Source organism: Pinus tabuliformis, chromosome 7, assembly GCF_031772625.1.
Source record: "Pinus tabuliformis cultivar Carrire ecotype Pingquan chromosome 7, CPIR1, whole genome shotgun sequence".
NCBI lineage: Eukaryota > Viridiplantae > Streptophyta > Pinopsida > Pinales > Pinaceae > Pinus > Pinus tabuliformis.
This window is the reverse complement of record NC_142293.1, coordinates 1,594,968,952-1,594,991,650: the sequence shown is the minus strand read 5'-3', so window position 1 is coordinate 1,594,991,650 and position 22,699 is coordinate 1,594,968,952. Positions and strand designations below refer to the sequence as shown.

The 22,699-nt window shown below is 40.1% G+C and overlaps 1 pseudogene; it reads right to left on the bottom strand.

The window, feature by feature from the left end:
* Window positions 1–22,373, bottom strand: part of LOC149254212 (iron-sulfur cluster assembly SufBD family protein ycf24-like) — a 45,353-nt pseudogene extending 22,980 nt beyond the window's left edge.
* Between the last annotated feature and the right edge of the window lie 326 nt (window positions 22,374–22,699).

The window sequence follows — 22,699 nt, the reverse complement described above, 5'->3', positions numbered from 1 at the left end:
CATACATTAGAAAATTTAAAGCCAAAAAACAGGGCTTTTAAAAAAAGGGGTGATGCAGAATACTCACTTTTTTCAATCAGCATGAAAATCACTACCATTCTAAGACGATTCTAAAACGTAATGTACATAAAAAAAAATTAAAGTGCCAAAAACTATGCTCTTTAAAAAGCATGTTCGTTCTGCATCACCCATTTTTAAAATCAGGTCACTTTTTTGCTATCTCTACGAAACGAGTAACAGTATCAGTTCCCATTTCAAAGTTTACATTGTTTTGTTATGACAATTCCATCGAATGCCTAAATGATGATGGAGAAAGGAGAATCTTGTAGGGAAAAAAGAAGCCTACATTAGTGAGAATGGTTACAGTTATGTAAGTGGTGAGAGCTAGTATTGCAGCAAGAATGCTGCAACTCCTGGGTTACCAACTTTACTTTTATCAACCTGGTAGTTTGTAACAAACTTGGAAGCGTCGGTGCTATATGCACAAGTACTAGTTCTCACTGCAGGTTGTCACTTGGTCAGCCGATGCGAGATCACTAGGAGCTCAAGCCAACTTCTATAGATTTCCAAAAAAGCTCTATGTGTGATGAAAGGAAAGAAATATTACTCTATAGATGCTATTCTAACTACAGAAAGGAGAAAGAATGGAATGTAAAGCAAAACCTAGTAAACCCTATTTAACAAGCTAATTCTACTTTTGCCAAAAACACTATGAAAACCATGACAGAAATGCCATTACCTACTCAAGGAAGTAAAAAACATCTAACCATGCTATTTCTGGAAGTAAATAAGTGAAAAACATATTTTTGGATTTTTATGTGTTTTTATGTGAATTTAACATGCATCTAATTTATTGTGTGTGAGTGTGGCAGTGAACAGGTAGTGTTAGAGGGCGGTTTTGGAGCTTGGGAGGATGTGGGATGGTGTGGATGGGTCCTAGGAGGTCTTAGGTGGCCTTCTGGAGGCTTTTCCCACACTCAGCATTCAAAGAAAGCATATAGTAAAAACTACAAGAGGACACAGGAAAACTACAAGAGGAAAACAGGGAAACTACAAGAGGCCTACAGGAGGAGGCCGAGAGCAATTTTCACTGTTTTTAGGGTGTGAGAGTGGGTGGAAAAGGTGGATGAAGGTTGGAATGAGGTGTTAGGGTGAATAAGGTCTACCATGAATCACCAGGAGAGAGAAAGATGATTGGGTTTGCTCAAGGAGAGAGGAAGAAGTTCTATGAAAAATGAAGGAAACTAGGGCAGAATTGAGGTGAGGTTTGGGAGACCTATAGGGCATGGATCAGATGGAGGGTGTGATTTTTAGTAAGTTGGACAACTGCTAGAAAAGATCTGCTGCATAGAAACTAACAGTCAACCAAGAAAATCAAGCAACCAATGAAATGAGTGCATCCTAGGAAAAACAGAGTTTTACATTAAAATGGCCTAAACTATGATGTATAGAAGGAAATGCTAGAAAATGCTATAAGAAAGGAAAGCATGCAAAAGGAATATTGCAAATTAGGAATTGAACATGATAAGTAATATCTAAAGCAAAGAAAAACTGGACTATCAACCTACTAGAGAGCTGCAAACACTAGAACTCCTAGGAATGAGAAAAATCTGTGTTTTTGGGGCAGCAAGAGAGTCTTTGCCTCAAATCATGGTCCCAAAGGGAGGAAGAGAGGCCAAGGCACTGTTGCTAGCCTTTTGAATCTTCTTTGATCACTACTTAACTTGCTACAGAAAGCACAAATGGAAGCAAGCTACTAAATCATCAAAAGCAACCTATTCTTAACCATAAGAGAAATACATCTAACAACAAATTAATCTACAAAATGAAGTAAAGCATACAAATACAAGTAAGAGAAGCTTGGCTACTTGGATTGGGCCCTAACCCAAGAGCTTCAACCCTTTGAGGTAACTCAGTGCTAGCTCAAAAGGATTCCATCTTCATTATCAAAAAATAGCAAGATTACATAAAACTGTCATAAAATAGTAAGCTCGAAATTTGAGCAGAGTTTACACCAGCAAAAAGTTGACCCTAGTGAGGCCCTAGGCCTCTCTACTTATACATATGAAGTTACCAATAATTTCCTTAAAATCAGGGAGGCTTGGCTCCCAAAACTCGAGATAGCTATCAATCATCTTCCACTTGCTCGGGTGCCTTCTAGTGCATGATTCGGTTGCTTGTACTCTGAGATGAATGAAGGGGAATTCGAAGTGAGGAGCAATAAATGAAGTGGATTCCCTCCTATAAGTCCTCTCCTCTATCTACTTCAAGTTATTGCTACAGTTTGACCACTAGATCCTTGATTTTGACCTCAAAATCCATCAATAATCTGCATTAAATACATGTTAGACCACTTGGCATAATAACTAACTCAACTCACCCTATAAGCATAAATATAATCAGAAAATCATACAATAAGCTAAGAGAATGGTTGATTTGACTAGGTTAGGAGGTAAAATGAGCCCATATAATTACCCATTTATGCGGCTCATCATCACCCCCCTACTAAAGGTGTTACTCATCCTTTGAGCAACCTAGTCAATCTCTTCATCTTTTACGGCCCTGGTGGCCTCCCTAGCATTCCAGGATTCTGATGTGGTCTACTCATGTTCTCCATAAAATCCTACCTTTCTGTCTATGTCCTTCCACTGCTCCTCCTCTTCTTCTTCTCTTCTGCCTTCCAACATGTCTAATAGGAGTGGAGGACTCAGTTTGAGGCCAATCCAATTGACCTTCAGCCTTTGCATGGAGTGCTTGTACATTGGCACTCTTTTCAATGCCCCCTTCGACCTCATGGGGGAATGGTATTCTCTGATTTGCAAGTTGTGGGGTAGGGTGTTCCATATTCTCATGCATGCATGCACATAGTCATCCCCAAGTAGCCTAAGCATATCTTCAAAGTGTGCAATGGCTTGTTGCTGATTGGCTAGATATTTAGGGGCAATCTGAGGGTCATTGGCAAGTAGGTTTTGTGTGCTGATGAGTGCCATAGGATCTGATGGCTTAGCTCTTATCATCAGTAGTTCATTCTGTTCTTTTATTAACAATATTTTCATTTCTTCTGCCCTCAATTCTTCATGGTTCATCCATGACGCCATGGCCATTAATTGTAGATCCCCTAGCTTGGCATTGGGGTCCCACACATTCAGGTCTGTGAGCGCCATGTTGTGTAGATAGAACTCTGCCATCTATGCTTTGTCCTCGGAGGTTCTTTGGTCACACAAATCCATGAACTTCTTGTAGTCTTGGAAAGGCATTGTGCTTCTTTGTGCCAAAGTTTTTATCTAGAATTGAAGCCATTGATCCTTCAGGTAGAGGCCATAAGATTTGGCTGGCATTCTGCATTGTAATGATTCTATGGATAAGCTGGCCATGTATACCAAATGAGTCTCTTTCTCCTGCAGTTGCCTCCTTAGTAATTCATTCTCATTCTCAAGGTGGCTTCTTCTAATGGCTTCTCTGTCTCTGAGAGCACTCAATTCCCTGCCCATTTCCCTGAGTTTGTTTTTCATGTGGCCAATATCCTTAACTCCTTTGGACTTGGCTATCTGCATCCACCTATGCATTCTCACTCTCTCTTTTTCCAATTTGAAAAACAATGGAACTGCAAATTTCTGTGGGATTATCTTTGCTTACCTCAAGTATTCTGTAATAGGAGTCAAGATTAAGCTGGGGGTTAGGTTCTTGTAGCTCTTGTGCTTCCTCTTTCACCTCTGGATGTCCTTCTATCTTTTCCTCAAGTTTTTGTGTCTCCTGTAGTTTGGATAGTGTCTCCTGTGGGACTGTTTTAGCCTCCTGAAGGTCTGGTTTGGGGTCTTGTATAATTGCCTTTCCCTTCCATGTAGAAGATCTTGTAGGCCTCCTTTCATAGGTTATGGGTGTCTTGGAAGGAGATTCTTTCACCTTGGCAGATGGTGAATCTTCAATGTGAATGGGAGTCTTTGATGAGGGCCGAGGTTTGCCTGTTTTAATTCTGGTACTCTTCCTTGCCCTGAAATACATGGAGGTTTTTCTTTTCCTCTTCTGCTTCTGCTTGGCTAGTGTATTGAGGGCAGTGAGGGCAGTTGCTGCTTCTCTTTCCAAAGTTTCATGGGACTCTTCTCTTTGCTCTGCCCCCTCTGCATCCTTTTCTCCCTCTTCTATATCTTTTTCCTCCTCCTGCTCTGTCTCTTCAACTCTCCCCTCCTCTATTTCTTTTCTTTCCTCCCTCTCTTGCTCTTCTATGTCACCACTGGCCCCATCTTCTCCTCCTTGATGTTCTCCCTCCTCACTGACAGTAGGACTAACATCATAGGTTGATGCCTTGATGTCATCCTCAACTGTCATATTTATGAAAACTTCCCATGCTATAGGGATTGTAAGGGCATGGAGATCTTCTTCTACTAGGATCTTGATTAGGCCATGGTGAGCTAGCTGCTGTGAATTTCCTTCTTTCACCTTGGTGTTGGAGTCAATGAAGGACTGAAGGAGAAAGTAAGGGATACTGAGCTTTTGATTTGCTAGGCTATCCATGCCATATCTCAATTCTTGGAGGATTCTGAAATGATATCCATAAACAATGTTGTGCCTCCCATCACAAAAAAATGTATTTGATCACTTGGTAGCTAACCTCATCCCAGGGATATGGTACAATAGCCCTCCTAATTCCATTTTTGTCTTCAAAATGGGTTTCATTATCTTGGAAAAATTTCCTCTTGGTAGCCTAACCAATTGGTTTCTCATCTTTACTCCAAGGCAGCCCAAGAGGAAGGGTAGTGACCCTACTGATGAATTCAGGGGTTATTTCAATGGAGAGGCCTCTAATGGTTATAGTAGCATGAGTTCTTGTGTGAGGGACCAGAGAGAGAGCAAATTAATGGGCAATTTCATCATCAAACCCTCTAAATTTCTCAAAGAAATTCATCCAGTTTGCCCTTTTAAATATTTCCACCACTTGAGGATGTGCATGGAGTCTAGTGGAGTTAGTGGGATCTTTTCTCATAAACCCTCTTGTCATACTGCCTGTACTTCTTTTGAAAAACCAGATATGGAGGTGGAGACAAAGAATTATGAGTGAAATAGAAAACAGAGGGGACTGTTTTTTTTTTTTTTTTTTTAATGTATTTCTACCCTCTTAAAAACTCATTTTATCTTCAATTCGAGACCAACTATTTCACATTTTGATATTCAACAGAGGGAATTCATGAACCCTACCTCTTCAGACTGAAATTCATGCCAAAAATCATGTTTCCTCCAAAATGACTCACTGCCCCTCCTGTAGAAGCCCGTTGTCCCTCCTGTAGATTCCCTGTAGGTGCTCCTGTAGAAAATGCCGAGAGCAAAGATATGGAGGAAATCGATGGAGGATGGTGGTTACAAGGCTGTTGGGGCATAAGAAGACTGCGGTGTGGCTGAGTTACGAGGAGAAACTGAAGAAAAGGTGGTGAGAATGTGTGGGGAGGAGTGCTCATTACCTTTTATCATTGTTTTTGGTTATGAGTGCTGAGTTGGCAAGGTGCACGTTGCCTAGATTAGAACCGTTGGTCCCCACCTGATTGGTCATCGTGACCCCCCTTGTAATCATCCCCTCATAACGACATCGGGGTTAACTCTTCCTCCCACTACTGTCCTTCGCATCTTTTGCTTGAGTTGACTGTGCGCACGTGTCGGTGATATCTCAGTTAAGTGGAGTCAACTAAATGAAGGTGGCCAAGTTAACTAGCCACCTTTCCCTCTTTTGATTTCAACCATCTCGTTGCCTTCGTATGATTCCTGATTACACAAATGCAGATAGAGGAGTGACTTAGCTGCTTACCTGTAATCCAAGTGTATTTTCTTCCATTGACTGTGAGGTGTTGTGGCTTTCTCTGTTGCATGCCTTCTGTTCGTGTCAGTGTCTTCACACTGCCATTAGTGATCAAAATTTACTATTTTGCATTCATGTTAGGAGTCCCACTTTCAATCAGTTGCATTCCATTAGGTCATGGATCAACTTATGGTAGATGTTAGTCCAGTTTTTACTCCTCATCACATGATATCTGCTAACCTCTTCCAGTCATCATTCAGTCAAATGGTTTAAGTCAATTTTCATCTTTGCTCCATTTGAATTAAAGAAGTCTTAGTTCTTAGGGTTTTCAAGGACATTAGGTATTAGGGTTTCATTGAAGTCAAATTTTCAGAAAATAAGGGTCATGCAGACATGTGAAGGATATATGAATCTTCAGATAACTTTGAATTTTCACCATATGTAAATTTAATAAGTTTTTCACCTCAAACTAAGTTTGAGGTGAAAACAGAGTATTGTTCTATTTTGGTAAATTTCATGTAATTTAATTGTTTCTATATGTAATAAGCACTCAACAGCTGTTCCTAGTCACCTTGCCAACTCCTGCCACTACAAAAGCAAAAGCATCAAGACATCAGTCCATCAAATTGCCCAGAAAAAGGGTCAAACTTCAAACTGAAAAATAGAGTTTTTGAAAAAGTTACCAAGACTTTAGAAAAGTGGGTTTGAAATGAAGAAAAATCAAAGTGTAAGGTATATAAAGCAAAATCATGATAGAAAGCCATTCCATTGTGAAAAAAGTCAGTTAGAGAGCTAAAATCGCGTTTTGAAGGAAGAGTGAATAAGAAGGGAAGAAAAATCCAAATTTGGTGCAAGTTTGCCTGGCACTGTGCATTGGGAGCTCGGTGCTGCGCATCAGAGCCAGTTCTCCTTCATTAATTTACACTGGCACTGCACATCAGAGAGGCGTTGTGCATTGGCCAATGAGGCTTCAAAACCATCAAACTTCACCTCAAATCACCCTAATTGCTGCATTTCTCTTCTAATCAAGTAAGTAAACTCACTTTTGATCTCAGATAGGGTTTTATGTTTAAATTATGGTTTTAGCCTCCTAAAACTCAAAACCCTAGTTGTCTTCTACCTAAATTTCTCACCATTGCAAGCTCTTGTCACTTGTCTCCATTTTCCCATTATCATTTGCCCTAAATTTACCTTTAAATCCCATCTCACTTAACCCATATTACCTTCCCCTATTTCCCTAAGAAACTAATCCCCTTTATCAAACCCTAAGTCCCTCATCCATCAAAACCCTAGCTCCCCAATCCTTCCCTTCATTCCCCTACCTCATCTCATTACTATTGTTCCATTTACAAAATCTCTTCATACTCATATTTTTGTTCCCACCTATTATCCATTATTCACCATATTATCTCATAGAGACAAGCATGGAAAGAGGCAGTGAATCAGATTTTGAAGAGGACACTCTTAGTGATAGCTTAAGAGAAAGAAATTTGCAGCAAAGGAAGCCTCACAAAGGTGGCAGAATTATCAGGGAGGAACCTATCAGCATGAGTGAACTTCTTGCTTGCCCACTAGCCACCACATGTTTTAGATATCAGTCCTGTTTTGAGTTTTGTGAGATGGTTGAGAGGGTTAAATTTCACCATGAACTAGCAAGACAGTTTGTGACAAACATGGATAACAATATGGTACATCTTGCTGGGGTAAACTTCACTCTTTCACCCACTATCATTGCAGAGGCCACAGGAATTCTGGATGTAGGGGAAAAATGGAACAAAAGGAAAAATATCAGCAGGCAGCATTATGAGCCTTACATCAAGGCTAAGTACCATGGCAAACTCAGTAGGGTGTTTCCTTTTAGATTCCTGGAGGACCAGTATGTTCCACTCATGAAACTTATCATCAAATACTTTACATGTGAGGGTAGGTTTTCCAGACTTTATGCCTACCACATCAGATTGCTCATGCACTTCACCAGGGTTAGAATGATGAGCATCCCTTATTTCATATGCAAAAACATAGAGAGGATGACAGTGATTACAAAGATAAAACCATATCCACAACAACTCAATAGTATTTACCATTTCTCTATCATCAAAATTATTGTTTTGCATCAACTTACTCAGTTGGGAATTCCATGGGAAACTTTCATTGCCCATGAGAGCTTCAAGGGGCCTCAAATATTTTCATCAGATCCCCAAGAGGAAGGTGAGCCTTCCGGACAACAAAAGGTGCCTGAAACTAAAACAAAGGAGGTTCTTGTATTTGTCACCTATGAAAGAGGCACTAGATTGATTTTTGCAGCTGCCAAGAAAGTACTATCTCCACAAGGAGTGGAAGGGGTCTCGCCTTCATCTACAGATCACATGCATATGCTATCTCCACCTAGAGTGGAAGGGGATTTTTCTTCTTCTCCAGCTAAGCAGGTACAAGTTGGTTAGAAACAGAAGGGCAAAGATAAAGGAAAGAAAAAAGTGCATGAGGATGATCCTAGTGAGGGGCAAGAGAGAGATTTTGTCCTGGTGGACCATGAGGTGGCTCAAGAGGAGAATGTCATGGACTTGGATGCTCAAAATCCAAGAAATATTAAGGATTTGATCATCAAGGAAAAAGAGGCTGACATTCGAGCCCTATCAATCAATTTAGAAAGAGCAAAGTGGATAATCAAATACCTTGAGCAGGAAAACAAGCAATTAACTGATAAACAAGCTATTATGGAATTGCAAATTATTAGGGAAGAAAGGCAAGAGGCAAAGAAAACAAAGGGCAAGATGACCTCCATGAGCAAGAAATTGAGAATGACCGAGAAGCTTGGTTAGAGAGGGTGAAAATTCACCTTAAGAAGCTTCTTGAGAAGGCCAATAAAGAGAAGAAAATGCTTCACCACATGGCTTATCACCATTTGACCCGGAACAAGATATGCAATATGAGAATGAGAAAGCTTAAGGCAAGACTAGGGAGGGCCTTAAAAGGCAAAAATAAGGAGGAAAAGCTCAACATTTTGGCTGATGTCACTTTATCCCAACAAAGTAACCCATGATGTAGCTTTGAGCCAAAATTGGGCAGATTTTGAGACAATTTTGTCATTTTCTAAATTTTGAATTAGAAACACAGAAAATTCTAGCGGTGGCGTTGCACATTGAATTGGTGTATCCCCTTGAAAAATGGCTTATAGATTTGGATTCATCATAAAAAATAAGTAAACCCAGAAAGTTTCATCAATTTTGGAAAAGATCTTGGCCACCAAAAGGGCAAAAAACACTCAAAAAATGCCCTCTCTGCCACTTTTTAGACCCACAGGAAGCAGTCTTGGAAGAATTGATTTTTGAAGGGGCAAATCAACTCCAAATCATAAAATTCAAAGTGTTCCAGAATACAGACAGGTAGATCTTTCCAACAAGCTATCTTGGGCCTGATTAGGATGAGTGGAATGCCTCCAAAAGCAGCCTTGAAGTGGTGCTGTGCACCAGGCTTAGGGCGCTACGCATCAGGCAAATTTTTGTCAATTTTGCCGAAAAGTCAAATTTTGCCTAGTTTCTTCAGTAGTTGACTTCTTCTTCTTGTCTTGGTAAATTTTGCATGATAAATGATGTAATATGATGTAAATGTTGATGTAAAACACTTGATGGGATAGATATATCAAAGCAAAGATGATTTTAAACTGAATGTATCAGTTTCCTTAGTTTTAGAGGCAAGCTGTTCCACTGCCTATTTTCTTGTTCCTAGTTTAGATGTTGTTGAAACAGTTCCTTGACTCATGGATTTGACCCCTAATGGATAGCTTAGATGGTTTTGAGGTCTATATGATGTCTTTTCTCAGTCATTTGTAAAGGTTGGACTCTTGTGGAAGCTCTGAGCTCTATTGTATATCTCTACAGCAGTTGGCAAGGAATAAAACCAAGTTCACAACTATTTTTGTGGGATTCTTGTGATAATGAGTTTATGAATTGTTTCTTCTTCTGTAGTGAGCTTTTCTTATGTGTTATATGTTTCCAAATCTCTCTTTTTCTTCTAAACTAAATGAATCAAGATAGATAGACAAAATACACTAATAACAATGCTTTCTCTTGGGAATGCATTTGGTTTTTTTAATGTTTTCAACAGTTTGAAGAGGATTCATGGTTTCCTCATGCCATCCTTAGCTCCTTAACAGTCTTAAATCCATAATCTCATCCAATTACTAGTGCCTAAACACTTATCTATCTCACCGCACAGGACATGTCTGTAAATCTGACTTGATTTCCCGGACCCAAGTTGCCTGCTCCATTTGATTCAACTACCAATCATAAAAATCAACCAAAAACCCTTGAGCTACTATACCTAGCCTAAAATCTAATTTCATTTCAGTCATCTCATGCTATAATTACAATCATCTTAACCGATATTGACAAGGAGAGAGCCCTCTGCTGACCTGGTAGGGCTAGCTACTAGGTTAAGCGTGGTTTGTGGTTATCCTAGGATTGCCTCCCTTCAGCCTGAGGCCAATCTAGGCTCTAACACCTTCATTCCTTCATGCATGTTGTCTCTGCTGGCTAATGTGTTGTTATGTGTTTTTGCAGGTTCTTCTTTTGCTAGAGCTGAGCTGCATGTGCCTTTTCAACCTTCAGATGTGTTGTCCCTTGCTGCTGGTGCTGGACTTCTATGGGATCAGCTGCTACAGGAATTCCTACAGGAGCTCCTGTAGTTGCTTCTCCCCTTGAAAATTCAGCTATTTCCCTATGCTTGGAGCTCGAGAATGATGCCAGAGGTGGAGATGAATGATGGAGGGATAGTAGGTAAGATTTAGGTAAGGTTAATGGTGTCTTTTCCTCCTTTTATTTTTGTTTTTTCTCAAAACTGAAAAACTGTTTTTTTTGTGTTTTTTTTCTTGGAAAGGAAAAAAATAATAATAATGGTGCTTGGAGTGTGATGTAGGTTTGGAAATGATGGCAAGGAGGTTTGAAGATGGTAAGAGGGATTATATGTTCCTCATGAAGCTTTTCTTGTCCCTCAAACTGCCTCCTGTAGACACTTTTGGCTCTCTGTAATTCTTGCAGGAGCCTCCTGTAGAAAAAATAGAGCCTCAAGTAGAAAACACAGTTTTGGAAGAAGAGGTACAGTGGGGTGAAAGAGATGCCAAAAATGATGGAGGAAGGTGTGGAGAAGATGAGATGGACGCTGGTATGAATGTCAGGGTCCCCTTGGCACCTTCTTCTACTCCTTGTAGTCCTCTTGCAAACCTACAATGAAATAAAAATTCATTTTTTTTTTGAAATCAACTTGGGTGCCTTAGAGAGGTTTTCACCTTAATTGCCTACCCTGGGTGCCTCTAAGGGAGGTTTTCACCCAGGGATCTTATTATTCCCCCCCCCCCCCCACTTTTTTTTTGACATCATTGGGCCGCCTCATAAGAGGTTTTCAACCCAATGACGAGACTCAAGCGCCTCATGGAGGTTCTCACTTGAGTCCTTATTTTTTCTCTTTTTTCTTTAGTGAGTGGGTGAAGGGGAAGCTAAGAAATGCTCCACTATCATCACTGTTTGATTCAAATCTTCAATAAACTCTCACTTGGAGAGGGGTTTCTTGTAGACTTTCAATCGATGTCCATTGACAAGCATGGGGATGGCTTCATCATCAATGGTTCTGATAATAACTGAACCATTGTCATTGCATTTCTCCATAATGTAGGGTCCCAGCCATCTTGTCCTCAAATTGCCTTTGAAATCCTTGTATCTTGAATCATAGAGTAGTGCCCAATCTCCCTCTTGGAATTGCTTCTCCCTAATATTTCTATCATTCCATATCTTTCTCTGAAGCTGAACTGAGAAGGGCTTGCAATCTGTATTCATCCAATCCATTGAGCTGAAGTAATCTCTCCTTCTGTGCATGGCTAAGGTCTAGGTCCAGCTAAGCTGCCATCCTTAGGGTATTGAATTCAAACTCTATTGATAGTAAGGCCTTCTTCCCATAAACCAGTTCATAGGGTGTGAACCTGATGGTGGTCTTCCATGTTGTGTTGTAGGCCAAAGTGGCCTCAACTAATCTGCCCGCCCATTCTTTTGTGCTGCTGCTCATTACCTTGGTTAGGATCCCTTCCAATGCTCTGTTAGTGACCTCCACTTGCCCATTGGCTTGTGGATGGTAAGGGGTGGAAGTCTTGTGCTTGATCTTATGATGTGTGAGAAAGTCTTCAATTAGGTTGGAAGTGATTTGATTGCCTTGGTCTGTGACCAACTCTCGCGGATACCCAAACTTGTAGAATATGTTTTCCCTCAAAACTCAGGTACTTTTTCCTCTGTCGCTGCTTTGATTGCTTTTGTCTCCGCCCACTTTGTCAGGTAGTCAGTGCACACAATGATGTACTGCTTCTACTTTGAAGGGGGGTTGATAGGCCCCACAAAGTCCATGCCCCACTTCTCAAATGGCTCAAAGGTTACTTGAGGTTGCATGGGAATTTCATCCTTTGGAGTGGGTTTCCCCATCCTTTGACACCAATCACACTGGCTCGTGTATCTCCTCACATCCTGATTAAGAGTGGGCCAGTAGTAGCCTGCTTGCAATATCTTGAACGCGGTTCTTTTTGCTGCAAAATGACCTCTATAAGGCCAGTATTGACAGGTCAGGAGGATGTCAAAGACTTCCTCCTCCTTGACACATCTTCTCAAGATATGATCTGGGCCAAGTTTGAAGAGATTGCCTCCAATCCAAGTGAAAGGGGCGCTTTTCCTTACTATCTTGCTCTTCTCTTTTGAGGATAGGTGTGGTGGGAACTGTGTTGAAACTTGGTAGTTTGCTATATCAGCAAACCATGGAGAGAGTACTGATATAGAAAATAGGTGTTCATATGGCATTTGGTCATCCACCATTCCTTCTTCACCTGTAGGAATAATTACTCTAGATAAAAAGTCAGCAAAAACATTCTCTGTACCAGGCTCATCAATAATGGTCAGATCAAATTGCTGCAGTAAAAGCAACCATCTAATAATGTGAGCATTTACATCTGGTTTGTTCATTAAATATCTAATTGTAGCATGATTAGTGTGCACAAAGGTTTGATAGCTTGTGATATAATGTCTGAATTTGTTTAAAGAATGCACGATAGCTAGGAGTTCCTTCTTGGTCACTGTATAGTTTAACTTTGCCTTTGACAAGTTTTTGCTTATAAAATATATGGCATAAGGTAACTTTTCATAAATTTGTCCTAAGGCTACTCCTATTGCTTTGTTCGAGGCATCTGTGTGAATGTAAAAGGGTAGGGCCTAGTTTGGGCCTCTGAGAATTGAGGAAGTCACTAGCTTTCTCTTTAAGGTATCTAGGGCTTCTTGACAGTTTTCCGACCATATGAACTCAAAATCTTTGCCTAGGAGGCCAAACAAAGGAGAGGCTAACTTGTTAAAGTCTTAAATGAATCTCCTGTAATATCCAGCTAAGCCTAGGAAGCTTCTAACATCTCTCACCTTTTGAGGGGGTGGGACCCTTTTGTTGATGGAAATTTTGTTGGGGTCCACCTACAGTCATTGTTGAGATATTGCATGACCTAGCACGGTCCCTTCAGTCATCAAAAATTCACATTTTTCCAGACTGAGGGACAGGTTCATCTCAATACACTTATCTAGAACTTTTCCTAGGTTAGATAAAGCTTCCTGAAAGTCAGAGCCATAAGGAGTAAAATCATCCATGTATATTTCTATTGCATCATGAACCAGTTCAGAAAATATACTCAATACCGCTCTTTGGAAAGTGGTTGGAGCGTTGCACAAACCAAAAGGAAGGACCCGATATGAAAAGGTACCCCAAGGACAAGTGAAAGTGGTCTTATCTTGGTCTTCTAGGCTTATTTGAATCTGATTGTATCTGCTAAACCCATCTAGGAAGGAGAAAAACTTTTTCCCTGCCAGACCGTCTAACACTTGATCTATGAAAGGTAAAGGAAAATGGTCCTTTTTAGTGGCTGTGTTCAATTCCAGATAATCAACACAGATTCTCCACTTACCATTTTTCTTTGGTACTAGCACCAAAGGAGAGACCCATTCACTGTCAGAGATGGGATAGATGAATCCTGCATCAAGCAATTTCTGCAATTCTTCCTTAACAATATCTTTAAGTGTTGGGTTCATCCTCCTTTGAGGCTGCCTGGCTGGCTTGCAATCTTCCTTGATGTATATATGATGAGTACATACTGAAGGGTGCACTCCCTTCATCTCCTTATAACTCCAGGCGAAGGCATCTAGATTTTTTTTCAGTATGTTGCATAGCTCCTTCTCCTGGGAAGTAGATAGGGATGGATTGATTTTCAATGTTCTTTCTGGGCTGAACTCTATACTTTTAACATGGAGAGAAGTGGGGTCGGCCACACAGAGATCAGTTGAGGGATTGTTTTGGGTTTCTCTTACTATGTCTTCTAATGGTGATACATTGGGAGGTGGATTCTGAATCAAATTTTCAATCATATCATCCCCATCTTGCAGTTTCTCCCCCATGGTGATTTCTAATGTACAAAGTGGTGCAGAATAAACTTCATCCTCGTCCTCCTCCTCCAACCAAAGAGGTATATCATGTTCTAGCAAGGGTTGGGCAGGAGGATATAGGATTAACTACTTGGACATGTACCCATTCTTTATGGTCATGTTCCCAGCTTGGCAGCTGATGTAGGCATCAAATGTAGCTAAACAGGGTCTTCCCAGAATGAGAGGATACAGAGTGAGCTTCGCCTTTTGTTGGAGAACTAAGAAATCAGCAGGGTGCTCCCAAGAATCAATGGATACCATCACATCTTCCACAATCTCCTCAGGGGTCACTATGGAGTGGTCTGCTAACTACAACACTTTCATGGTCTTCCTCAAGGAGCCTTGGAGGTTAAGTTTAAGCATTGTGTCCATTGTCATCACATTAATGGAAGCTGCCAAATCAATCAAGGTATGTGGGACCATTGTGCCATTGATGTGAACATCAACTACTGGGCTTCCAGGGTCCAGATATTTTGGACAGATTATCTGCCCCAACATTAGGTCGAACAGTTGTCCTATGACATTGATGGTTTGGGCATCTCTCTTGTGCCTACCTGGATGCCTAAAGCACTTCTCTTTAATCAACCTATTGTAGATAAGCACATCTTTTATGGCTTGGAGAAGTGGTATCTTCACACATAAATGTTTCACTTCTCCGAGGAGTTCAGTCTCTTTTGGGGTAGGCTGGATTGTCATGGATAGTCTCTCAGGAAACGGTGGATTTGATTTAGGTTTGCGTTCCTCTTTATCTTGCTCAACCTCCCTGGGTGGAGGCCGGATATCTGGGAGAACTTTCTCAGATCGCAAGTTAATTTCTTGAATCTCCACATCATAAGTTGGGCATGATGGTTCCCCACTATACACTTGTTGAGCATGTATGTTGTTCGGGTTCGGATTTGGCTGGGCAGGCATTTGGGGTTGCCTTGGTGGAACAAAAGGTAACGGTTATGGTTGGGCAGGTGGTGGAGGTAGAAGAGCGGGAAGAGAGTTGTATTGGGGCCTCCACCCCTGATGAGATGCATTCCACTGAGGTTGTGGCTGAGCATAGGATTGAAATGAATGGGTGGCTGGTTGGGCATGATATTGAGATGTGAAAGACCAAGGAGGAGGCATGGACCAGGAAGGATGAGTAGGGGGGCCCCAAGAAGGTATGGAGGTGACTTGGTTGGGGTTGTAGTATGCCTGAGATGTCCCTTGCATCCCCTGCTGGTATGGTCTAGGTCCATGCGGCCTCCTTTGGTTTATGTAATAGATATGTTCAGTGACTCCTTCGGCCCCTTGGTATATAGCTTTAAGTCCGGGCAAGGAAGGGCACTTATATGTAGAATGATCTTCTTCACAGACTGAACAAACCTCTATAGAGTTCAATGGGCATTCATTCCTAGGATGCCTCCTGGTGCATCTAGGGCAAAAAATGGCCAAAGACCTCTCTTCTTCCTCTTGTTTTCTTTTCATATGTAAGGTATCCATTTGCATGGCAAGAGTCTACAACATCTCACTCTTGAAGTCTTCCAGCATGTTTCCAATTTCACCTTTAATGGATGAATTGGAAGAAGAGGTATTGGCTATGGGTTGACTCCCCCTACCTTTCTTTTTGGTTGCTCTACAATGGTTTCTAAAAACAGTCTTTATGTCCTCATAGGATAGTTGGTAGATGTCTCCCCCGGCCAATAGATGGAGGGTGTCTAAAAGGTCTTCCCTAATTCCCTTGAGTAGGACCAACTTCAGAGACTCAGGGTCAAGTGTACACCCAAACCTTTTGTAACTGAGCTGGACCCTCTCCTCATAGTCTTCCAGGGACTCATCACTTCCTATGGTCATTCAGAAAATTTCTTCTTTAGTATCTTTTGACCTACAATAGTCTCCATACTTGTCGTTAAAGGCCTGCTGCATTTGAGCCCAAGTTGTGATACTATTGCCATATAATCCCATGAACCAATGCAGTGCTGCATCCTTGAGAGTAGAAGGGAATAGTTTCAGCTTTTGCTCATCTTTTGCATAGTCATAAGTTCGACAGATGACAACAAACTTGAACAAGAAGGTGTCATGATCTTCTGTAGTCAAACCATGGAAGTGAGGTAGGGCTGAAGGACTTATATTCTTCATTTTGGTGTCCCCATTGGTCTCCCAAATGGGGAAGGTACCCTCTATTCTCTCTCCATTTCCCCTAGCATTTCTGTTTTTAGCCATTGGCTCCAGAGGAATGGTTTATTCTTCTTCTTCCCCTATAGGTTCTTCAAATATGTCTGGCTATTCACCTAAGGGTTCTTATTGATTGTAGCCACCGAACAAAAGAGAAGGTTGAATGTGTGAAGCAGTGGGGGTGTTGGGAAAAATGTTTCCTGAGTTATCTCTATTCCTACGAGGCATGAAAGGAAATCTTTTTGGTTGGTTTTTGTTTCTTTTTCCCCATACTGAAAGTACCTGCAGAAACTGAAATTGTGATTGAAAAAACAAATTGCACCTAACTGAAATGAACTTGCTAAATGGAAATTTGCAGAATTGAAAAGGAAAGCAAGGAAATGCAGAACTAAAAGAAAAGAAATGACTAGTCTACTTTTGCCGAAATAAACTATTAGTAGAATGTTGTAATAGGAAATAGAAGAAAGCAGTAATCACATAATACTCTGACGCTTCCCCAGAAACGGTGCCAAAAAGTGGTAAGAGCCAGTATTGCAGCAAGAATGCTACAACTCCTGGGCTACCAACTTTACTTTTATCAACCCGGTAGTTCATAACAAAATTGGAAGCATCGGTGCTATATGCACAAGTACTAGTTCTCACTGCAGGTTGTCACTTGGTTAGCCAGAGAGAGATCACTAGGAGCTCAAGCCAACTTCTATAGATTTCAGAAGAAGCTCTATGTGTGATGAAAGGAAACAAAGATTACTCTACAAATGCTATTCTAACTGCAGAAAGGAGAAAGACTGGAATGTAAAGTAAAACCTAGTAAACCCTAATTAACAAGCTAATTCTACTTTTTCCAAAAACACTATGAAAATCATGAAAGAAATTCCATTGCCTACTCAAGGAAGTAAACAACATTTAACCATGCTATTTCTGGAAGTAAATAAGAAAAAAACATATTTTTCGATTTTTATGTGTTTTTATGTGAATTTAACATGCATCTAATTTATTGTGTGTGAGTGTGGCAGCGAATAGGTGGTGTTAGAGGGTGGTTTTGGAGCTTGGGAGGATGTAGGATGATGTGGATGGGTCCTAGGAGGTCTTAGGTGTCCTTCTGGAGGCTTTTCTCACACTCAGCCTTCAAAAGAAATCCTACAGGAAAAACTACAGGAGGACACAGGAAAACTACAAGAGGAAAATAGGGAAACTACAGGAGGCCTACAGGAGGAGGCTGAGAGAAATTTTCGTTGTTTTGAGGGTGTGAGAGTGGGTGGAAAAGGTAGATGAAGGTTGAAATGAGGTGTTAGGGCACCTAAGGTCTATCATGAATCACCAAGAGAGAGAAAGATGATTGCGTTTGTTCAAGGAGAGAGGAAGAAGTTCTATGAAAAATGAAGGAAACTAGGGCAGAATTGAGGTGAGGTTTGGGAGACCTATAGGGAATGGATCAGATGGAGGGTGTGATTGCTGGTAAGCTGGCCTACTGCTGGAAGAGATCTACTATATAGAAACTAACAGTCAACCAAGAAAATCAAGCAACCAATGAAATGAGTGCATCCTAGGAAAAACAGAGTTTTGCATTAAAATGGCCTAAACTATGATGTATAGAAGGAAATGCTGGAAAATGTTGTAAGAAAGGAAAGCATGCAAAAGGAATATTACAAATCAGGAAGTGAAAATGATAAAGAAGATCTAAAGCAAAGCAAAACTGGACTATCAACCTACAAGAGAGCTACAAACACTAGAAGTCCTAGGAATGAGGAAAATCTGTGTTTTTGGGGCAGCAAGAGAGTCTTTGCCTCAAATCATGGTCCCAAAGGGAGGAAGAGAGGCCAAGGCACTACTGCTAGCCTTTTGAATCTTCTCTGATCACTGCTTAACCTGCTACAGAAAGCACAAATGGAAGCAAGCTACTAAATCATCAAAAGCAACCTATTCTTAACCATAAGAGAAATACATCTAACAACAAATTAATCTACAAACTGAAGTAAAGCATACACATACAAGTAAAGAGAAGCTTGGCTGCTTGGATTGGGCCCTAACCCAAGAGCTTCAGCCCTTTGAGGTAACTCAGTGCTAGCTCAAAAAGGATTCCATATTCATTATCAAAAAATAACAAGATTACACAAAACTATCATAAAATAGTAAGCTCGAAATTTGAGCAGAGTTTACACTAGCAAAAAGTCGACCCTAGTGAGGCCCTAGGCATCTCTACTTATACATATAAAGCTACCAACATCTTCCTTAAAATCAAGGAGGCTTGGCTCCCAAAACTCGAGATAACTATCAATCATCTTCCACTTGCTTGGCTGCCTTCTAGTGCATGATTTGACTGCTTGTACTTTGAGCTGAATGAAGGGGAATTCGAAGTGAGGAGCAATACATGAGGGGGATTCCCTCCTATAAGTCCTCTCCTCTGCCCACTTCGAGTTATTTCTACAGTTTGACCACTAGATCCTAGATTTTGACCTCGAAATCCATCAATAATATGCATTAAATACATGTTAGACCACATGGCATAATAACTAACTCAACTCACCCTATAAGCATAAATATAATTAGAAAATCATATAATAAGCTAAGAGAATGGTTGAATTGACTAGGTTAGGAGGTAAAATGAGTCCATATAATTACCCATTTATGAGGCTCATTAGTAGGCAAAGCATAGTTGCAAGAAATGATGTATATTGTTTGCATTTCATATTTCTAGTGACAAAGAGAAGGATGTTGAGGATGATGAAGTCCTAAAGAGGTATCCTATTTTGTAGCAGTTTTAGGATGTGTTTCTTGCAGAGATTTCAGAGTTTCCTCCTCATAGAGAGATGGAATTTTCTATTGAGTTGATGTTGGGAGTAGCACCAACATCTAAGGCACTGAACAAGATGAGTAATCTGGATTTGGTGGAATTGAAGTTGCAAATTAAGGATATGTTTGATAAATGATAAATAAGGTCAAGTGTGTCATCTTAGATGCAACAATATTATTTGTAAAGAAGAAGAACGATACTCTCAGGTTGAGCATTGATTATAGGCAATTGAACAAGGTGACGATCAAGAGCATGTATCCATTGCCATAGATTGATGATTTGTTTGATCAGTTGAAGGGAGCAAAAATATTTTCAAATATTGATCTGAGATCATGATATCATCAGGTGTGCATAAAAGAAGAGTACATTTACAAGATCACATTCAGTACAAGGTATGGACATTATGAGTTTTTGGTGGTTCCTTTTGATCTTAATCATTCTCCAACCACTTTCATGTGTTTGATGAACAATGTGTTACTTCCTTACCTGGACAAGTTTGTGATAGTGTTTATTGATGATATATTGATATATTAAAAGAATGAGGAAAAACATGTAGAGCACCTGGAAACAATTTTGAGATTGTCGAGAGAGCATCAATTTTATGCCAAGCTCAGTAAGTGAATTTTCTTTAAGTCTCAAATTGATTACTTGGGACAGGTTGTTTCCAAGGAGGGGATATTAGTGGACTTGAAAAATATTAAAGCTATCATGAGTGGCCAACTCCTAAGAATGTAGATGAGGTCAGATCATTCATGGGACTAGTAGGTTATTACAAGTGGTTCATCAGGAACTTCTCATGGATTGGATATCCTATTACATCTTTATAGAGGAAAGGGAAGAAGTTTGAATGGACTAAGGAGTGTGTAGCTAATTTGGAGTAGTTGAAGTATTTGCTTACAAATACTATAGCCTTGAAGATTGTGGATCCTGATAAGGAGTTTGTGGTTTGTACAGATTCTTGCAAGGAAGGACTTGTTGGAGTCCTGACGCATGAAGGATAGGTGGTATGATATAAGTCAAGGAAGTTGAATGAGTTCAAGCAGAACTGTGACTCATGATTGTGAATTGGAAGCTATCATTCATGCATTGAAGATGTGGAGGCATTATCTTCTTGGTAGGAGGTTCGTCTTGATGAGTGATCATAGTGGGCTGAGGTACTTGTTCGACTAACCCAATATGAATGCCATACAAGCTAAATGGCTGGATACCCTCTGTGAGTTTGACTTTTAGATCATGTACATCAAGGGAAAGGAGAACAAATTTGCAGATGCTCTTAGTAAAAGAGTGCAGGTGAATCATATTTTAGTTGAGTTCTTATGGGACAAATTTACAATAGCAGATCTTGCATGTATGGAAACATGATGACAAGTACTAGTAGATGAAGCAAAAAATGTAGCAGTAGGGTGAAGGTGATAGGGATGAGGAGTATAACCTCATGACATATGGCTTAGTCAGATTTAGGAACATCATTTATGTGTAGATAGTAGTGATCTCAAAAATTTTAGCTTTAGGGAGAATAATTTCAAGCCATATTCAGTCCACCCACGATATCATAATACTTTGATAGTAGTTAAGAAGTTCTACTATTGGCTGAACTTGAAGAAAGAGGTGGGTGAGTTTGTTGTGAAGTGTTTGGACTATCAATAGGTGAAAGCAAAGTGTAAGCATCCATCTGGTTTGTTGCAGCCTATTCCAATTCTAGAATGGAAATGGGAGTTCATTTCCATGGACTTCATTACAAGTTTTTTGAGGACATCGAAGCAACATGATTACATCATGGTTGTGGTTGATAGGTTAAGGTAGTGTTGTAGCAGCTACAACACTTGGCGATACACTGGTAGAATTCCATCTTCTCTGCCTCAGTTAACTTCTTCTGTGTAGGGCCTTGGTTCTTCAGGGAGTATCGATTCATCATGTATATTACTTTGGTCTCCCCACTTACCCCATGAATAGACATGATCCCCTTTATGCCTTCTCAGTTAAACACAACATAATATTCATCGATATCACAATGTTTCAAGTTGGGAAGGGTAGTGTAGCTCATGAGTTTAATATTTTTAGAGTATAATTTTTCATATCTGGTGTTTCTCTGCAGCCAACAGGCCTAGACAGTACCCTGACGGAGTCACACAAGAACACAAACATTGTTTCACTGCCAGAAAGCCTCGAAAATACCTCGATGGAGTTGCTTGCTTCACCTCTCTACGCATGAAGCCTTTCTCTTCTTTCACCTTTATTTATTTATTTTAAAGAGGACTGTGCATCAACACTTATTCATTTTTGGGCGGAAGATGATCTCGACTTTTTGAGAGCAGAAGAGGTTGTTCCTTCAGAGAAGCATATAGAGACCTCTGATTTAGGTTTGCTTTTTTAGAACTTCCCCTTCTCCTCTTTTATTGATTGGATAAGCATGAAAACATAAAAACACAAAACCGATTATAGGTATAAGGTTTCCTAAATAAACATAGGTTCATGGTTGGACCAAAACTCTCCTTACGGACGAATCATATTTTCTGTTAGAACTTCATCGACCAAAATATATAACTGACACAAGGAAGATAGACTAGAGATTATTCAAATGTTGAAGTGTCACAAACTTTTTAGAGTTCAACCACGTAATACTTACAAATCCAAAATAGGTCCAGGCACAACACTTATTCGCATGATGAAAACAAAAGGAGACAAACAACAAGAAAGAAAAACAAAAGAAAGGAAAGACAACACACAACAAGGAAAAAAAATAGAAGACAAGCAAAAGAAGCTAAGCCAAAGCATAGTGCAAGAGAAAGTAAGAAGAGGCAAGAGAGACTAAAGAGAACAAGATGGGATGGGTGCAAGAGAAGGAAAACTAAGATGTAATTAATATTACTTCTAACCTAACAACCAGAAGGTTGGGGTCACATATAATGGAATTTCCAATGTAGCCACCATAATCATTCCCAACCTGCAATCACAAAGATACGATTGATTAAAACAGATATAAAGCAATGTGCAAGAGAAAATATGAGAGCTTGAATAATTTGCACAAAAATTTGAAGGTATTTCTTGTGGGCAGAAAGATGTGTCACAACCACTACTTTCATCTAATTCACATTCTTACCTCTTCGATGAAAAGCATAATCAGACAAACCTTGAAGACTTCTTGCAAATGCACCTTATTTTGTGTCATTCTGCTTAGAAAGCACAAGAAAAGGCCGAATCCTGTTTATTCCAGTGGAGCTTGTCGAGTAATATTTTTCCAAGCATTCAACAGTTGGGTCATAAGATTCATGATTATCCTCTTGAAAACCCCAAAATCTTTGAAAAGATGGATTTTCAATTAGAGGCATGGGATTATAACAAGAATCTTGAGAGGGAAAATAGATCTGATCATATTCAACAACCACATCTAGACAATGAGAACCTATATCAACCATCAGTGGAGACTGAATTGCCTCAACTGGTCAACAAAAATCTGAATAGTGAGCTTTTGAAGAATGAAGATCGAAGGATGTA